General features: G+C 36.8%; 1 long non-coding RNA gene across 3 annotated transcripts in view; it reads right to left on the bottom strand.

The window, feature by feature from the left end:
* Positions 1 to 18,839, bottom strand: part of LOC110832272 (uncharacterized) — an 80,288-nt gene that overhangs the window by 27,519 nt on the left and 33,930 nt on the right. The window contains exon 6 of one of the 3 annotated variants that reach the window (XR_015535194.1): positions 7,210 to 8,157. The exons of the other annotated variants lie outside the window; for them this stretch is intronic. This is a non-coding gene — a long non-coding RNA (uncharacterized LOC110832272). Of the gene's footprint in view, positions 1 to 7,209; positions 8,158 to 18,839 lie in introns of those variants that run through there. 3 annotated transcript variants of the gene reach the window in all.

The raw sequence follows: 18,839 nt of genomic DNA on the forward strand, positions 1-18,839 counted from the left end.
CTCAATCACCATCAACTGGTGTTCGCCCATCACACATCAGTCCCTTGCGTGCATTTTCAAAAACATCACAGACAAGTTCAAAATGTCACGGGGTGGAATGTCACTTCAGTTCCCCATGCAGAAACATTTGGAAGACTCGCATTCAACCGCACCAAAACGAAATCTTCGGAACGGAAATAAATAAAAGAACATTCATCGGTCTCGAGTGTCAACGGAAATCGCATTCAACCGCTACAAAATCATTTAGAGAGAGGAAATCCAGATTAAAAATGTTTCGTCTAGAAGATCAGTAGAGAATTCCATTGATGTTGGCACCGATAACGACGCTGAATGCGTGTTGTGCTGTGGTCGATTTTCTTAAGACAAATTTTGACTCGGGTGTTCCAATGCGCACAATTCAACGTTCCTCTGCCGAGAACTCAGTCAGCGCCAATTTCATTCGTGACATGCGCCCTAAAGGCTAAAATATCTCTGCAAGGGCCACATCCAAAAGTTTAGCGGTCACTAGTAGTTGTTCAGGGTCCAATAATACGATCACGTAGTTTCCTAATATCGGCCACTTTACACTTTGACCTTATTTGTTTCCATACAGCACTCGCTGAATGCATTTTGTGATTAAGCTTCAGGGTTCCAAATAAAGAACAAGCCGTTCAGTTCTGTAATTTAATGGGCGTTGGAATTTCGCGCGAGGAATAAATATGGCTGGGGCAATTTTTGACAATTTGTTCTACTTCATCTTTTCCCAGTATTTTGCATGTGACACCACTTGTTGGAATGGCCTAAAGTATTCTTCTTTCTGACACATACAGTGGCGGGCGCAATGGTGTAAATGTAAAACATTCAACAAGAATTTCTTATTGGGAATAGTATTATTAATTTATCATAACTATCACGTATATGCTAATGTGATTTTAAAATTTCTTATTTCAATCATTTTAGTGTAAAATACTTGTAAAAGGAAAATGGTTGTCTTCTTGGATGTTGCGCCGTGAAGAATGGCAGAAGTTTACCGATGTTTCAGAACTGCTTGCTGCCTCCATCATTATGTCGATTGACGATGGAGACAGTGAGGATATCTGAAACGTCGGTAAATATCTGCCATTCTTCACGGCGCAACATCCCAAAAGACAATCTTTCTTTATACTCATCGCCATTAGAACCTGAAAACTCATGCACTTGGAACATATTAGTCTGGAGACGAATGTATGCAACACAGCCTCCAACTTCTTACACGTGGAACAGGGTTCTTGAGAAACTAATAGTCCTTCCCCATTCGAGAAATTCCCTGCTGTTTCAGAGCCCAAATGCTCGTTATGGCGTTACCAAGACCGTGAACCTGTGCAATATTTCGTAACATTCTGATATTTTACGTAAGGGAACTATTATCATTGCGCCAAATTCCGAAACGAAATAATATTTTGTGAAGAATAAAAGTTTTGAAGCTTTTTGTTATACATTTTTAACGAGTGTCTTCCAAATGTCATAATAGCTCACCTTGTTGCAAAAAGTAAGTCTTGAAACAAAAGTGAAAACATGTACTTTGTTGATTGAAATGTCTAATACTTTTTATTTCACAATTTTTTCTATTTTTTGAAATGATTTATCTATTACTTTGACTTCTTTTAAACTTTTTAAAAATACAACTTAGAAAAGTAACGTATTTTTCTAACCCCGAAAATTGGGTTTTATCAACAGTGAATGATAAAACCCCGAAATAAGACGCTAATAGCTCTTTTCCGGGCTTTTGCCAACACTGTTTGGTAAAACTTAGACTTGCCTGGTAAATCCTAGGTTTCATCAAAATTCAGGCTTTCACGGTCACATATTTATTTTCTCTGCGTTTACGATTCCGTTATGTCAACGTATTTACCAGTGCCTAATAGAGCTTTTGCGTTTTTGATTGGCATTTATGTTTTGTCTAGTAAATTAATATAGTCGGCATAGACCAGAAACTAATATCGTATTAAATTACAGTCTCACTGCGCTGGTGTTTGAGGCAGCAAGGTGTTTTGAAACGTCGATTAATGTTTGCCGGACTACATACCGCATCATCTAAGAAGGCAGTCATCTTCACCATAGTCATCTGAAATATTACCGGTCCCTGATTGTTCTCTTGGATACTGTAAAGTGAAGTTGAAAAGAAATGGCGACCAAGTACCCGTTTTTGTTTCAGATCTTTTTGAACAGGAAGGACTGAGGAAAAGCATGAAGAATATTTGCCAGATTAGCCGGTGTCACGATCGAGAGTTTATGGCCCCCCCCCCCCCCCGATTGGCACTGTAAAGTAATAATAATTGTGGCAAAACTTTCATTAAATAGCATTTTACAGAATACGTAACCATGATCCATGAATTACACTTGCTTATAAAGACAAATTATTTCAAATAACTCTTGGCGATATCAACACATTATTCGCTGAACCAAGAAGAATTCTGTGTACTTCTGTCGACTGCGGGCAAACTAATTCTTCACAGAGCAACCCATTTCCCTCCGGATGTTCGTCTCGTGTGGATCCCCGAGCTAAAATAAAACTGCTACTACACGTAATACGAAGGAAGAAAGAGTTATAATTACCTGGTTTAGCCCTATGGATAAGATAAAACTGTCGTCATTATATTCCAGAACACCGTCCGCTATGTCACAGTGTTACAGGTTAGATCAGTTAAGAAATCCAACGTTACGGGCTAAACGTGTTTTTAATGTTTGTAGCTGTGATCCTTGTACCTTTCTGATGTGCGAGTTACTGGAAGTTGAGGGGAACACTGGTCACTTCAGATAGGAAGGCGCGTGCTCAGATAATCGCAGCCAAAAAAACACTTAAAATCATGGGGTGTCGTGTATACTTGTAAAGAATTTTGTATGTGTAAAGAAATTAAATGAAAAAATATAAATTTCATATTTTATTAATGGGACATTGTGGTCGTAACGTAAGGTGGTGAGTCTCATGAGCTAAAGTACGGATTTCGAGGCCAGCCGAATCCTCTGTGGACCTGTCCGTTGAAGTTTCCCATCTGCTCCCACCGACAAATTCTTTCGCAGCGAAACATCTACATTGAAATTTTTATTAAATTGAAAATTATCTTTATAGGAAAATTTACCTGAACTCTTTAATATAGACTGAAATGCAAAGTGAACTTGCCTTTACAAGCGGAAAAGATTAAGGCGGAAAAGAAAAAGGAAAAGAAGCTGACTTAATGCATTAGACAAAAATAGTATTCACAGGAAGTAACTGGACGTAAAAATAAGAAATTAAGGAGATGAAAGGAGATAGAATGAGGAAACACAAGAAGCAAGAGAACATAGAGCCGGAGAACGTGAGGTACTATTACAAAGGGAAGGCGAGAAGGACTCAGATACATAGAGGAATTGATAAAACAGTAAAATAAAGATTGTGAGAAAACGTAAAAGAGGAAACACTTAGTAGTAGCCACAGAAACGGCAGTATTAGGAGGAGAAGAAGAAGATAAATATTAATAAAAGAAATGAAAAGAAACAAGAATTAGGGAATAAAAGTGAAAAAAGTATAAGTTGAGGAAATAAACAAAAAAGTTAAAAGAGAATTCAAAGAAGACTCTGCCTGCGTTTTAAGAAATCCCTTGTTGAGTTCTGTACTTTCGACTTCACATTGACGCTTATAATGAGACAGAAGAAAAAATTCCGAGGACGTTCCGCGCGCGAAAGTGAAACCGCAGATGCCAGCTGCTTTAAGAGACGCGTCGTCCATCAAAGTCGTCTCCGTGTTCGTCCAGGCGTGTGAAGCTAAGATTCCCACTCCACTGCAAGTCGATTGTCCGACGTCTAAGTGGGTTAACGGTTCCTTAATGGGGCTTTATTGAGGTCGGTAAGCGGACCGGTGGCGCTGCACGTAATTCAATTGTAACCCTCGCTGCGTCTCTACGTCGCCCTTATCCCAAAGCTCAGTCTTCCCTACAAAACAATTAACGTCACCTTATTCTTCTTTGCCTCGCCATTCTCTGTCTAGTTGTATTCCACCTCATTACACTTCTCTTTGTAATCTCTCTCCTTTATACGTTCAGCACAATGATAATTCCAAACACGTCTGATTTCTTATAGCGTAAATAATGTCCAAACATCGTTATAAGTAGTAAAATAATTGCTGTTCTGTCTAGGCGAAAGTGTAAAACTTTCAATTCCTCAAGTGTTGGTCTACCCGGTTTCACGGAGATAGTAGGGGAGGGGTTTCTCCAGTTGTGTCGCATGTCAAAGACCTCCCAATTTGTTGGATTTGTACATTATAAAGTTTACCTCGCGTTAAAGCTCCTGGTATGGAGACAACATGGCCTCACAGCGAACTTGTTTGTTTCTGCTATGTGCGCTGTAAAGTTTACAGGGGTTATTATAAACTTTTCATCATTAATCAGGCAAACAGATAATTACAGTCACTGCATGTAATAATGCCAGCGCTTACGGGGAAGAATGAAACACTTGGAACGAATTCATTAAAGTGCAGAGTAAGTAGAGTTGCGTGGTTTACTTTTAGGAGAAGAAGTTCAAGCTTGTATTTTTAAAGTCTGCGGGATCGGCTGTTATAGAAAGGCGTAAGGTGTATTGAAAGTTACACATTGAAGGAAAGTTTGTTATAACTGTGAAAATATCTGTTGTGTTTGTGTCAGGTCGAGGCTAAGTGATGTATTATATAAGTCTGTCATGTGCATTCCATAATCACACTCAATGTTATAATTTTAGAACAAAGCGAACTATTACACCGAAGGCTGCGTTTCATGTTCATATTTTCAAATAAATTTGTACGGAATTTTTTTAGCGGGATAATTTAAGTTGATTCAAGCGTTCTCACTAAACGTTGCCCTCATATCGAAGGTTTCAGAAACGGCTAATCGTAAAACAAAAAAATTTACATAATGTAAAACACTTATTTCATTACAATCTAAAACGTTTATTTTTTTAAATATTCCGACACATTGAATTCTTAACTAAAAGAGACAAAATAAGTTCTTTATCCGTGCAGGGTGGCATTGTAGTTCGATTAATTTTAATATAACAGATTCTTATCTAAAGTAAAAATTAATAAAATAATAAATAAGTTTGCAGAATAACACAATATTAATTCGGAAAATATGTGGCATTACACTGAAGTAGGCCTTAGGAATGTTCGCTGTTCATTCACAAAGCGTTGTAATGTTATCATTTTCAAACAAATTTCACATCGCAAAAAGTGACACTTTCGCGGCAACTGAAAGCATAAAATATGATTTATTCACCAATCAGTCACCTGACGCGGCTCGTAATCTGGGAATCTTTCATAAAATTTTAAAATATTTTTCCCTAAACGAAAAGCTTGCATTAATAAATATAGAATAGTTTTAAATATAAAAACCTGAAGATGATGCTATGACATCGAAACATGTATAAGTATTAAAGCGCAACATTGTAACATCGAGATAACGATGAATGGCGCAAAATATCAATTTTAAATTTTAACATCAATAATTTAAAAGTTTGTGTATATGACTTCAATAATAAATATATATGTGAATTTTAAACACAAACATGACGCATCAAAACTATAAATACGTAAACCATGTTTTAAACAAGTGCATAGTCTAAGCAGCCTTTTCTGAGGTAACTGACATGAAACTCGACATAAACTTCATGTAAATTTTGTTAATATTTCAATGATTTCAAATAATATTAAATTCGTTCGAACTCATTTAATATTGACCCCTGAATGTCAATTGTTTTATAAATACGGTTACTAACTTCGAAAATGAACATGAGAAAATACCGACTCCATCTCATCGACTCATTTAATAAAGTTATTACCTGAAACTTTTTAAAACGATCTAAGTCCGTGACAATAACATCTCCTGATAAATTGATTTTCTGACGGCATTTCAGGCACTCACGGCTGTCTTCTGGGTTGTTGAGCCGTGTGATCTATCAGACGTCTGCTGACTTCTCAGAGGTCAGTAAACTTCTACCAGAAGCATTATAAATTTTAGCGCTCTTACTGTGGACACAATGAATTCTAAGTTTATTTATGAGTCATTCTCCCATCTTGACGGGCTTAAGATTCGTTTTAACAGCAGTCTAATATCGACTGCAAGATTATCCTTACGGCTTCTTGATGAACTATTTTAAAAGTTTTATGTTCATAAAATATGAATTCTGATATTTACTTATGTTTATTTATGCTCTATTTAAAGACACTTTGTACCTCAGACTATGAAAGTCAGAGTATAGTGTCAAATGTTAGGACGTTCACTGAGTAATGAATTGTATAGGACACGGATACAATCGATCGTGACCAATTTGAGTTTGTCCAGAGGGCACGAGAAAACTAATATGATTGCCAAAATCAGGGTTAAGATTTGAACCCAGTCTCTCCCGAATAAGAAGTGCCGTGCAGTTATATAGTGAAATGTAATCTGAACAAGTGGAAATTATATATTCGTAAAATATATTTCTATATTGTATAATTATCAAATTACAGTTCCTACAAGCGTCAATATACAGATAATGTATTTTAAGGTAAATGCGTTATCATAAACTATAACTGGGTGTTGTTTCCATCCTCTTGTCGTAATATCTCATGTGATCAGTCTGCATATTATACGAAACTAGTGCACGTATTTATATTCGTTAGTTTGTCTGAGGCTCGTTTCTTTTGCCCTTTACTTTCTGTAGAGAATTCCATGAGCAATTTGATTGTAAGTAAATGTGCTACAGGTCACTCAGTGACAGATTATCAGTCGCCGTTAACCACGCAACAAACAGTTACATACTTAAACCCCGACAACTTTTTCTGTCTTGATATATTTGTAGTACTCAAGGTGTGCGGGCAACGCCCCGGAGTCTGCCATTACTCCGACATCTTATCGTGGAAAGTGGAATAAGATGGAGTGCGAAAGCACCAGGTACGGACATGTGAAGTACATTTGAAACTAAAGGAATACACTTTGTTGTTTAGTGGTTAGCATTGTATTCGTTCTTATTTGTAGGACGCAGGTTCAAACTTCTCTGCCCGGAGAAACTCTATCCTCACTAAGACTGCTCTTCGTTTTCTCTATTTACTCAAGGGAAATTTTGTAATAGTGCTTTCAAAGGGGCCAAAACTGCGCACTTCACAATCCATAATTTACAACAACTTACGATTTTAAGTTACTGTACCATAAACTACGTAAAATAATACAAGAGACAAAAATATTAAAATATATGTGACTTACGTAGAACGTATTATACCTTATACAATTAAGACAAGTTAAATATATTTGTTTGTGCATTTGTATCGATGCAGTGGCCGACATTACTGACTTATATTACGTTCATCTTCAAATTTCTTGCCAGAGACCAGATGCCGTGACTAAGATATTTACTGGGTTTTTCTCAGACTAGCAATTGAAATTCCCACTTAATGATACCTGCACCTTGTCGTGGTGGTGGGGCTGAGGACCTCAGTGACCCCAAGTGCTACTGGTAGGGCCTCCCTAGCCAGATTGGTCGAGGGGGAGAGGTACCCTGGTCCTCCAGGTCGGGGGTTGGTCGCAAAGCTAGCAACCTCGCACCGTAAAAAGGAAAATGTTTCGAAACTTTGATCAAAGCCTCGGACAGACGGATCTGTCAGAGGGCCGAATGGAAGAGGAGAATTGAGGAGGCCATGGACCGAATACGTACCGGAGAGCCACAGAATAAGAATAAGAAGAAGCAACTGAAATTATCGTTTCCTTGCATTCATGTGTCTGTATCATTGTTCACCATAACATTTCAACCAACTGACATACTTTAATAAAAACTGTTATAAATATCGTGAAACTATATGTCTCCCTGTCTTGAGTACCAACTATCAACAGCAGAATATGAACTTCTGAAGTGACAGCTTCACTATCTTCATTTAATATAACATTCAGAAATTGTCTGTGTATTTTATCTTCCAGAATGTTGTAACGTTACAATATTTTTATTTTGTATAATATAAAACCGTGCCATGGGTACCGAAATTTGTGGTCGAGTAGCTCGGACGGCTGCGTCGTATTCGGGAAGTCACGGCCCAGGCTGAGGTTTCTTGAGGATTTCCTCACTCACTCCATACAAATATTACATTAAATTAGGCCAAATTAATTCTTCTCCATTTATTTATTCATTATCATCCCCTTATTCGACTCCATATAGTCTACGTTACTGAAAGAGAGTCATTAAATACACTGTAAATAAATCGCTCTAAATCAGTGTTTAGCTGTGTTGTTTCATGTCGATAGCCAATGGACCATTGGCACAATTCACGTAAGCACAGCCAAAATTTCTGTAATTTTTTTATGTTATCAAAAAAAAATGGCAATGCGAACTTAGAGAAAGTATAAATGTATCCTATACATCAAGGAAATTAATTTTGATTATAATAGTACGAAAAGAGAATTTTCTCACTCTTACGTTTATTAATATTAGTAAAGGCCTGTGAAAATAGACCTTTATAAAATTATACTGGCAGTAAAGATACTCTAATTAAATGTGTATTTCCTTACATCTTGTGAGATAATTTTCACCATTTCTGTCCGAAGATAATAAGTTTGAAGGATTGTGCTAAGAATGCATGAATTTGTGTACGTAGGCTACAATTATGGTATTGTTAATATTAACAGGGATTAATGTTCCAGATTATGTTTGTATGAGTCTCAATCCTTCCGAAATTAATATAGGATAGACATATTTTCGAGCGTATAAATAATTTTTTCTTCGTAGGCATATATATCAAACTTAATTTTAGCGAATGAATGAGTTTTGTAAGAGCACAAAATGAAGATCTAATCTAATGCATGTCAATATATTATTCGTCTGCAGAACGTTGTTAAGTTACTGAGTGAACAGCGTTATGACATAGTAGGCTTTCTATTGTACATGAAGGAAATGCTATATTGAATTAAGTATAAATGTAAGCAAAACTGTAATTTTCATTCCTAAATTGAATAAATTTTAAGTACTTGCATCTATTCTATTCAAAAAAAAATTCTGTTATGAGAATTGAGGTTATCACAGTGACAAATATGTCTATGTTTGCCTTTTGGTGTGTAAAGCCGTTTTAACAACTACATTTTTGATAAATATATTTCCTCCATCTTCAGGACTGAAGATCTCGGTAGAAAACTCCTCCGAGGGGGCATGATTCATACAAAAATTGTCATCCCGTTCTGCTCTCGCAAATTTTAAGGTTCTGAAAGATCTTATTACTCAATCTATGAGAAATTTGAAAATTTATTGTAATTCATTTTTATTGTAGGTCGTATTGGCATTTCTATAACGAATATGAAAAGGACACATCTGAAATTTGAACGTTGAAACGAAATTAACTACATTTAGGTTTACTCTTTTGTGAATAATATTTCAACAGTATAAATGCTTGTGTATGCGATTGTAAGAGCTGATTCATATTAGTGCAGAGATGCAATTTATCCAACTTTAAAATGTAGCGATTAGTGGTAGAGGCCGACTGTCATACATCATAGCCCTCAATTCAATTTTTTACCGGAATCTTCGCTGAAAAACAAGAGGTTAGAAAAAACATCCACTTTAATATCAACATAATCTTTTTCGTTAAATCCCGTCTCTCCCATGTGAAATAAATCCTTACACATTCTTAACCTTGGCATTGTATGGAGTTGAGTGTTTAGCACCACGCTTTCGGCAGCTTTACCTTTGGGGGATGTACTGTCTTTGACGAGTTTTATATGTTTTGTGGATCTCAGAGACAGACTGGATGACGAGTTGAACAGAATAATTCTGCCCCTATGAAGAACTGTCCATCCCACAATTTTCTACGACTAGGCTATAACGCTCTGTTTCCAATACAAATGTCAGCAATGCGTTCGTATGCAAAGTAACTTTTATCACTCTTAAATTAGGACAATGAAGTCTCTTTCTACTTTCTAATATGATTTAAAAACACAGTTTCCATTGCGTGTAATTCGCTGAATTCAAAAGTTCGACGGTCTTGTGGATGGAAGTCATTTACGTAGCAGGAAAAAGTAAAACGGATGAGTGAATGAGGCAATGAACCAATCAATGCCCTAACTTTGTAGGGTACAATTATTTTAATAATCTGATTGCTTCTCAATTGCAGGGTCTACAGCTTAGGGACGCGCTTAGTTGTGGAGATACCACAAATATTTATCATTTAGTTTTCCTTTCACTTTCCCCAGTATTAGGTAAAATTTCATTTTCTTTCTCCTGCTACCTACGTGAGTTTTTCGTAAGACCAGCCAATAATTTATCGTGGCCACTTCTGTATTGCTAACCAGTCGTTACAAACAGAAGCAACAGAACTGTTGCTACTTAAGCGGATTCTAACTCATCAATAACTGAGGAGGGCTAAATGGCAACGTTTGCAATAAAAGGGGGCTATAGGACGTGTAGTAATACCAGCTTCATAAGTGTGTTCGACACATTTGAATCATGCACTAAAATCTGTCGAAAACAGACACTACATTAACTGTTTAGAACACGAACTTCAAATAAGTATTAAACATTCCAGTTCGTTCTTTAAAACCACGATTCATCTCGATTAGTTCATTAGTAGTCTTTAAGGTAACAGATAAACGCTGGAGTATTAAATTAAATTAGGCTTCCATATCCTTTCCAAGTCATTATTCATTAATTATCGGACGCTATAAAATCTACTGACACCTTTAAATAAAACACAGATAAATACGTTAAAAGCATAATTGCAAAATTATTCAGAGAATTACATGAAACCCTTACGCACAATCAAAGAGCAAAATGCAAGTTCCTGGTATATATAATTACCATTATGATTTAAGCATCAAAATAAAACTTGAATTTAGCGGAAAACTTCTTCGGTTCCGAGGAGCGGAAAATGTGTAATATATTTGTGTCAATGAAAAATCGGGATTTAACGGAAAATCATATACTTCATTGTTCTTTTTCCCCTTTTCTCTCTTCATACCCATTTTCGGATGAAATAGTTTCATTCTTATATGAATTTCTTAAAATAAAAACAAGTAGTGACAATGTTGACTATTTTTAATGATATCTCCGTCTCTTTTTAAAATCTTACGTTCTTTGATATAAACCAGGTTTTCTTTGTTTCAAAAATTTTGGGCCTGCTTTTGTTTCTAGTGTACGTTTAAAATTGCTATTTTCTGGGATGGTGTACCGTATAGTGTGCGTCTGTTCATATGTATATAGTCTCGAATCCGTATGATCGAGCAGAGCTTTAAAAAATGGATTGTCATATTTTCTGTGACCGTCTCTCTGAAATATGAATTAATATAATTTAATTCAATGTGTGTTACAGAGAAGGAGACTATGGAACCAAAAAACAAACACTCTCAATAAAACGTTTTAAAACGTTTCTGTTTAAACATAAATAAATTTTGTCTATTTATTAATGAAGAATTTCTTCCCTCAAAATGTAACTGAAATTCCATAGTTTAAACGTAATTATTAAAAAATTAGCGTTCCTTCAAGAGATCTATGAAAAATATTCTGGTTTTACACTTTGTAACTCTTTCCACAATTCATAAACCCATAATTATTTATCTAATCGATACCACTGTTTTGTAGAAGGTATAAATTCCAATCATTTATGACTGTTTTGTTCCAACCCGCTGTTCGCACGCAAACGACTGCATACAGCCTTCTTGAGTGCGAACATCCTGGACTTATGAATGCGTACAAGCAAAACCTTTACGAATTCTTGAGACCAGTAATAACAAGAATTGTGACTACAACCTTAACCGCCCATGGAGAATACCTTCGCAATGTCGGAGTTCCTGTAATCAGAATTTCTCTTAAATAACGCAGTTCGTATCCATAGCAAGGAACATGGAACGAGTTTCTTAAATATGTCACTCGTTTTGTGTGGCATAGTGCTGTCTCTCCCTACGCTACTTAGCGTCTAGTCTCCGACCAAAGAAGATATATAGGACGTTAAATATCTTTCCCGGTTTATCTGATATCCTTGTTTATTACTTTTCCCTATCTTGTTCATATTATCGAAATGTCTTCCCGTCTACTCTGTCCTAAACTTGTTCAGTTTTTCTTCCTTTCTCCCCTGAGACAATGGCACGAAATCCTCCCTCTTATTTGCCTCATCCCTCCATCCTGACTCGGCTGTCTCCGTCAGGCGAAGTCTGAAGAACTGCTCGTAGATACCAGGTAAAGCTTCCAGCAGCATTATCCGTAGGAACTGCTGTTAGTGCAGTAATAAACGTCGATTATGCCTGACATCGCTTTTCAAGGTTTCTGAACAAACTGAACACGTACCACGAAACCAAACATATTCTCCTTTCTATAATTTAAAATATTTTATGAGGGAAGGATTAAACTGAAAACTGTGTATATATGTACAGAAAGAGTATGGAATAAAATCTTGGGCCCCTGCGAAAAATGGAAAACTGCAGTAATAGGAAAAATAATTACTTTTCGAAGAGAAGACAAATATACTTTTGGGACTGGGACACACTAAACAATTTAATTGGCAATTATAATGGTGTTTATGGTAGTGATGATAATTTAAATGCAAGTATTAATGATACAGTGGTAGCCTACGAAGGTTTAACGCTAATGCCAGAACACGCCGGTGGTCAGGATCACATGCCAGCCCATCCTCAAATATTATTTCATAGTTATCCTGGATATTGTTATTATGAAAAAGTAATAATATAATTAAATTATTAAAAATCTTCTCTGGTGAAATAGCTCCGTGCTATGGTAACGCTGAAGACAGTACTGAGTTCGAAACTCGGCCGGGTTTCTATCTTTCCTGTCTCGGGTTTCTTACGGAATAATACCGAAATAATATTTAAACTTTCTGAATTCTAACCTAGGCATCATACATGGTTGTCTCTTATCATTCCACGCTACGTGTACTTTACTTTAGTATACGTATATTATATTTTATTTTAACCAAAATTTCTCTCAGTGCTTTTGTTAGTTCTTATAATATTATTTATATCTTTCATGTCTCCAGCTAAAATATTCTTCCGGCAAACAATAACACCATACTAACATCTAATTAATATTAGTAAAATTACAATCACTTTACTTTCTATTAATTGTTTCTGTCTTGTCAACGAAGCTTTCCTCTCTTGAAATTGGTTATTATTTTAACATTAAATAATCACTAGGTGCTATTAGGGCCGCTAAATATCTATTGGCACTGGCAAATCTCAACATTGAATATTCTCCATTAGACAATTATTATACACCTCTGAATGTTATTTCCCCCTGGCCTAGAGATATGAAAATTTGTTCTTGTATCTGAGTACCACGTAATAAAAATGGTACCTAACAATCTTACATTCAATTGTTACGTTATTAATTATTATTCTGAAGTGTCGCATCGTAATGAATATAACTGGACCGAAGAAATTATTTAGATTTCTTTCATTTAATAGTGTGAAATTTCCAGTTCCTATTATTTTATGCATTGCTGATATTGTAGAGGTTCATAAAAAGTGTTTGTACCACTTTAAAAGGGCGTTTTGTGCATAGACATAACTGAAGATAGTTTGTGTAAATATGAGTCATTAGACGCTTTATCAGTGACTTATGGTCCATTATATTTGGAAGGGGAAGGATGAGATATAATCCATTATGTTGTCGATAGACGCATCTACTAACGATTCTACTGAGCGCCAAGACCCACAATATCGTATCATCATCCTCACAGCCGTGGAAACTCAAATCACACAAAGTGCATGTATATCCGTCCACAGAAAAGTTTGTATTTACAAATATCTATTTTCAAATTTAGATTGTCCTGTTCTGATAACGAACTTAACAAAAATCTCCCAATCATTGTCCTTGTGACTCCACATGCTTAGTGCTCTGCGCATTTCATGAGAAATCATACCACTCGCACAAAAATTCGGAGCTTGTTACGAATTAACTTATATCCGTTTTCATCCTATATTGTGATTAGGCGACATTGCCAATTGCCAATTAAGGTGGCCCTATAAATAAGAATACGGCGAATCCAGGTCAGGCGATCTTGTAGGCCATAGCTCGAAAGTCATTCGTCGATGGGTCCAGCTTCACACAGTCATTTTATTTGTCTCTGTACAGAAAACATTACCTTAGATTTAGGCCATGTATTTCGAAACACCTGTATAAGTGAACCTTTATTTTTAAGGGCGCTGAATCATTCTAATCAGCACTTTGAAAAGAAGGGCTTTATGCACCTCACACAACAGGAAATCCGGTCTTGAGCTACTGTTTCTTTAGTCCTCCGGCCTGAGCAAGTGTGAACAGCTGTGAACTGTAATAAACAGCAATTTAAAGCTTATTATTCCCATTTGCATACTCGATGTCGGAAAATGAGTTACTCTGGTCCATTATTCGATTTCTTCAGCAAAGCCGTAGGTGTTGCTTTAAAGCATGTAGCATAACAAATGACAGTTGCCAGCTCTCTTACCAAGCTCTGTTTAAATCCCAATTTAGACATTTTTTTTCAACCTCAGTGTCAAGACGTAATTTAGAATATTTTTGTTTGCAAAAAGGCCCTTCTGTAAAGATGCCTCCACCCAAACTGCTCACATAAGAATTTAATTAGCACCTGCTTTTTGCTGAGATTATGTAAAGACACAGGCGCTAAAAGGAGGATTTATATGTAGCACCCTAAATAATACATAAAGGAGGTTAAGAGATATCAAAAATATTACCCTTATTTCCTTATAAAGCTAGATATTCCTACTGGGAATTATCATAAAATACCTCATATTCTAGACTGATGACACGTTCTTCAGAAAATTCTGTCATCTATAGGACTACACGGTGTCATAACTTAAAATTTTAACTTGTCGAGTTGGTTTTTGCATAATTGTTTAGGCATAAATAAAATGTTTTCGTTATCTTTTAAGCAACGTAACAGTGCGTGAGACATGAGTTACTTTGGTGGTGTTACTTGCAGGAGAATAGCGCTGTTTAGACCACTGCTACCCCGAACTGTTTCTTGTACATCATTCTGGACCAAACATGTACAGACCGACTGTACGTCGTTTGTTTCTAAGGCAGTAAGCCCGGATTCAAGTGCGGAGCTGGTGGACGCTCCGGTAATGGACCGGACTAACCCCGCCTGACTCGTCTTATGGCTGCCCTAATTGCCCTGACAGTTCTAGGCTCCGTTCGCGACCCCTTATCGGCAGGCAGACAGTATCACTGGACTACGTTTCATTCATAACCTTGCAACTTCAAGTCTTCAGTATTTTACTTTAATTTACGTTTGTAATTAAATTAGTGAAACTCTTAATCTACATCAGATGTGATTCTATACACATTCTAAATTACTTGTCTATTTCCTAAATTTAGATTACGTCCTTAACTCCTTTGTAAACAGCAGCTGTTCCGTTTACACTTTATTCATTTGTTTAAATCATTATCTACTTCCCGAGTTATTATACACATTCATCCTGATGTTTCCAAGACCCCTTTCCCATTTTCATTTATTTACTAACAAGTGACCTTCTCTTTACAATTCTCTCTATCCCCACACAGAATTATCCTCTGTACACCGACAACAGAATCCAAGTTCCAAAGTCTTTTATCCATAAAGTTTTCCCTCCATTCCTTCACATTGAAATATGTACCACATTTTTCCCTCTTCTGTACAAATCAGAAGAAATCCTGTTTCCTTGTTGCTTTATAATCCCCTCAACCTTCATACTCTGACGGTTCAACGTAGTGTTTCTAATTTTTTACAGACAAATGTCTGGACAATGCATTTAAATCGGTCACGACCGCGTTTTCCTTCATTACCACCGACCATCTTGGCATGTCTTTGTCTTACACAACGCAGTTGGTTCATAAGACTTCATCTGTCATATTTTGAACCTTTCTTTTTAATTGTCGCTAATACAATTTATCAGTTCACAGGATTTATCTTTAAGCTATGTGAAATATATATATAGCATATGCATATTATTGTAAATAATAATGCAGGTTTATTATGTAAATGACAGTCTAGATTTAAATATTAAAAATGCTACTGAATAAAATATACCTACATGACTGTCATATTGCACTTCAGGGCCTTAAATTGTTAGCTATTAACAGTTCATTATTGTTACTGACAAGTGAGCTTCTGCACCACAGGCCAAGGAGCACGGAGTTTCTTCGGATGGGACGAATTCTTACAAAGATTAGAGAAAGGAAACTTTGTAACTCCCCCAAGAACACTCGCTGCCTGCGCTACGTTCTTGAGAAGATGACAATATTCACAATCCTTATTATTCAGCTTGAATTATTTATGTATGAATTCCTTTCGTTTCTCAACTACGGAAGCGATGTCTCCCTTGCTTTCATGCACAGCACGCCACTGCTCGGCTTATCAAAGAATAGCCCACTTTCTTTGTGGAGTCCGAAGGTTCATCACTTTGTTCACAAAAAGCACCCATCCTGAATCTATCCTGGGCTAGCTGCATCCAGTTCGCTTCAAAAATTCCTGTCTCCCCATGGTCCATCTTAATGTTATCCTCCCACCTACGCCCAGCGGTCTCCCACCTTCAGGCCTCCCAACAAGTACCTCTTAGCACCCCCCATGTGTGCCGTATGTCCCACTCATCTCATCCTCCTCGACTTAATAATCCTAAAATGACTAGGTGAGAGAAATCCATGATCCGCCTTCCTCCCTTTTAGGTTCAAGAATCTTCCTCCTTACTTTTTTATGAGAGGCCCTCAATCTATGTTCCTCCCTCGAAGTGAGAGACCAAGTTTCGCACCCATACAGCGCAACTGGCAAAATGACACCTTTGTATATTTTAATCTTATTTTTTATGGGACGGGAGGACAATAGATTTTAGAATGAATGACTTCAAGAATTCCATGCATTTAATCTGCTCTCGATCTCGTCATGAATGTCATTATAACTTCCTAGTGACGTCCCCAAGTACTTGAATTTCGTCACAACTTGAAATGATTCTTTAGCTGTCCTTATACCCTGGTTCTGTCCTGAATTCTGACGTCGAGACACGATCATATACTTCGTCTTTCCTGCATATATTTCCAGACCAATCTCTATATTAGCCCTTAAGAGTGTTTCTGTGTTCGCTTTTATTGTATTTATATAATCGCCCACCAGATTAATATCATCAGCATAGACCAAAAGCTAATGTGGTCCATTTAATTCCAAACCGCTCTGATTTTTCTTGGACGTTTCTGATGGCATATTCTAATACAAGATTTAAAAGCAGCGGCGATAGGCCACCTCCCTGTTCCAGGTCCCTCTGAATAGGAAATACATGGGACACATGTTTATCTACACTACGTTTCCTAGACGTTCCACATTCACATATTAACTATCCTGATTAGCTCCTCAGGAAAACTAAATTCAAGCAAGAGCTTTTTTAAACTGATTCAGCCATTTTGAATACGAAAACACTGCAAACATTTTTCTAACAAATATAAATACTATAATTTACTATCTTACAGTGAATTGTTTGTCATTTTTGGCTTTCCTTCCTAAATGATTACATTCTACAATTAATTACACCAAAATGCGTACCTACCAGAGAACTGAAGTTGATGTTGTGATTATAAGTTCATATTTTAGCTACGAATAGGGCCAGAGCATGAATAATACCTCATGGAGAAACATGTCTTCGTCCGTATGATGACTTTGAGTTCACATTACATTTGCATGTTGCTCATATCTACAAGCTTTCGAATAATTTAGATCTCTTCCTGATGCAGCAGCTTCGCGTTTGGCTGCATAGAATCAAGCGATGACGTTTCGTCAAATTTTCGACACTAGTGGTTTCCCCGGCCTACTTGCTAGTCAGTTTCCACGACGGTTGGCTGCCCTGCTCCGGCTTGCTCGCTGTTCGCGCCAGACTTCCTCATGGTTGTCAGCTTTCTGGATATCCCATGTTGGTTTACATTTCCACCCCCATCCCCATCCTTCAGCTGTCTTCCCATCAGTCTATTTCAACCCCCACGAAAACAATGTTCCCAGTTTCTAGTTCACAATGCCTAACCTCTGGTATGTTGACTCGTGGATTGTATAGAATTTTGATTAGATTAAACTTCTTGTTTAATTAATTGCAAAGCTCTTTGAAAATTGGGGGGGGGGGGGCCACAGCAAACATTATTCAGTAAGATAATAAGAATGAGTTGCGCTTTAATTCTTAGACGCTTAAAACTACCAGACGAAATTTGACACATGGTCCAAAGAGGCTAATTCTCCAATGCCTTTGTGCCATGTAGGGTACGTACGACTGTCTTAGGGTTCATAAATGTGACAGCCACCACCAAATCGTTACAGGGATCACTAAAACAATCAGAACATTTATCAGTTGTTACAATCATTAATATCATTAATCATCGCTCTGATGATTGTAGCAGGTAAACTTCTGAAACGTCGATAACTTCTGCCAGAGTACTCGTCACAGCATCCCAGAAGACATTGAAATTCATACTCGTCTGTTTCATAATCTGAAATCTCACCTCAACAACATGTTTCCCGACTTTAATAATCTACGTCACAGTGACTTTCTAATAATCAATGCACGTGCCACCAGACACATGTATAGACAGAATTGTTGCCTTCCAGAATTTGGTCCAGCAACAGTTGCACTAAAGGTGTCATGAAGCGTAAGGAAACCAAAATACTGGTTACTGCTTGTTTCAAAGATGAAGCACACCTTGTCAGTTTATTCATAGCCATTTGAACCTGATATTTTATGTGTTTCAGTAGTTATGTACCAAAATGCAAGAAAATTCTTTATTCTTCAGCATTTCCATCGATTAAAATTAAGGCCTTTGAAACTTAAATGCGTGCAAAGTTATTCGTGGTGTTGTTACAAGTCAGTGAAATGCAAGAAATTTTGCATTCAGAAGATACAATTTGATGC

Source organism: Zootermopsis nevadensis, unplaced genomic scaffold (genome assembly GCF_977971745.1).
Source record: "Zootermopsis nevadensis isolate Lab colony 2312 unplaced genomic scaffold, Znev_1.0 Znev_ptg000014l, whole genome shotgun sequence".
Classification (NCBI taxonomy): Eukaryota; Metazoa; Arthropoda; class Insecta; order Blattodea; family Termopsidae; genus Zootermopsis; species Zootermopsis nevadensis.